The sequence below is a fragment of the Tarenaya hassleriana genome, unplaced genomic scaffold, assembly GCF_000463585.1.
Source record: "Tarenaya hassleriana unplaced genomic scaffold, ASM46358v1 Cleome104, whole genome shotgun sequence".
Classification (NCBI taxonomy): Eukaryota; Viridiplantae; Streptophyta; class Magnoliopsida; order Brassicales; family Cleomaceae; genus Tarenaya; species Tarenaya hassleriana.
In genome coordinates this window covers 228594-230818 of record NW_010960630.1, presented here as the reverse complement: position 1 = coordinate 230818, position 2225 = coordinate 228594, and positions in this window count along the sequence as shown.

Here is a 2225-nt window from a genome sequence, read left to right as displayed (position 1 = left end):
CGGACCAACACACTGAAAACTCTTTTTCATGCTCGTTTCGGTCAAATCACGTTTCCATTCTTCGTATTCTTCACGTATAAGTCCATCCCTATTGGTGTGTGACGCTGTAGGCCCATTCTAAGTGGTAGTGACTTTAGGAACCTTTCCCGAACCACAAGTCATGGTTAGCCTCTAGCAAGACGCCATGACCACCCACGTTGAATTGAGTTAGAGGTGATCTAACCAAGGCAATAACAGCTCGAGTTCTGATCCTTTATCTCACGATATCATGTGTTGAACAAGGGCATGGTTTGAGCCACCCTTTCAAGTTCAACCGCTTTCTCGTCTTGGTAAATCGACTAGTAAAATAGATGCAACTTCATCTATAGCGTGGCCACGCATTTTCATAGTCCGACTTTCACGAGAGGGCCCAGCGATATCTCTCCTGTTAAGGAGGTGACAAATCCCATATTACATGTCTACTATCTCTATATGATTCGTGAACGTATCTGATCAACGCCGTTATGATCATCCGGTTAAAGACGACGTTTGACGCAGTCAAGACACGTCATTCCTCATATCAGATACTCTAGACATCTCAGGTCTGAGGATCCAAGAACGAACTGCTGTATGAGATTCAAGTCATGACTCTGTCCATGTGACAATCTCATGCGGGTCATCCAGTCACTCGTTCACAACGAGTACCCATGATTGTGATATGCATCCAATGCATCGATCACTCCTCATGCTAGTCTTAATTCAACATTGTTCCCACAATGTTGACTGACTAGGGAGTTTAGAATCATTCTGTAATGATTCAAGGATACCGTAATATAACAAACATGCCAATCATATAACGGGGATGTAATGCATTCATAAATCAATGAATTAATACAAAGTCAAAATGTCATATTATGGATTATCCTAGAGCATTACAACCAACAATCTCCCACTTTGCTCTATGATCTATCCTACAAGCATCTAATCTCCATACCCTTAACATGACCATCATGTTTTGACGAAGGGAGAGGCTTCGTCAATGGGTCGACAATATTATTATCTGTCGACACTCTGCTTATCTTCACGTCTCCTCTGTCGATGATTTCTCTGATCAAGTGAAATCGCCTGAGTATGTGTTTGGATCTCTGGTGTGACCGGGGTTTCTTAGCTTGCGCAATCGCACCATTGTTGTCACAGTACAACTCAATGGGATCTGCAATGCTAGGAATAACGCCCAGGTCTCCCATGAATTTCCTGATCCAAACAGCTTCCTTAGCTGCATCCGATGCTGTTGTGTACTCGTCGTATGTAGTCGAATCTGCAACGGTTGGCTGTTTGGAACTCTTCCAACTAATAGCCCCACCGTTCAAGCAGAAAACATAACCTGACTGTGATCTGAAGTCATCTCTATCGGTTTGGAAACTAGCATCAGTATAACCACTTATAGCAAGCTCGTCTTCCAATCCGCCATACACCAAGAACAAATCCTTAGTCCTTCTCAAGTACTTAAGGATGTTCTTGACCGCAATCCAGTGAGCCTCACCTGGTGTAGATTGATATCTACTAGTCATGCTCAATGCATATGATACATCTGGACGAGTACACAACATGACATACATGATGGATCCAATTGCCGAGGCATATGGAATCCTACTCATGCGCTCTTGCTCATCCTGTGTCTTTGGACACTGAGTCTTGCTAAGAGCAACGTCATGTCCCATTGGCAAGGCACCCCTATTGGAGTCTTGCATCTTGAACCGATTCAAGACCTTGTCAATGTATGTACTCTGACTTAGACCAAGAAGCCTTCTCGATCTATCTCTATAGATCTTGATGCCTAGAATGTAGGCAGCTTCTCCTAAGTCTTTCATCGAAAAGACCGATCCTAGCAAGGATTTTACTCCTTGCAAGGTAGGAATGTCATTTCCGATGAGCAATATATCATCTACATAAAGCACAAGGAAGACTACTGCGCTCCCACTGACCTTCTTGTAAACGCATGGCTCATCTTCGTTTTGCAGGAAGCCAAACGTTTTGACTGCCTCGTCAAATCGAAGATTCCAGCTCCTCGAAGCCTGCTTCAATCCATAAATGGATCTCTGAAGCTTGCACACCTTCCTCAGACTCTTAGGATCAACAAAACCCTCGGGTTGTGTCATGTACACATCCTCGAGCAAATTCCCGTTAAGGAATGCGGTCTTGACGTCCACCTGCCATATCTCGTAGTCATAATACACAGCTATGGC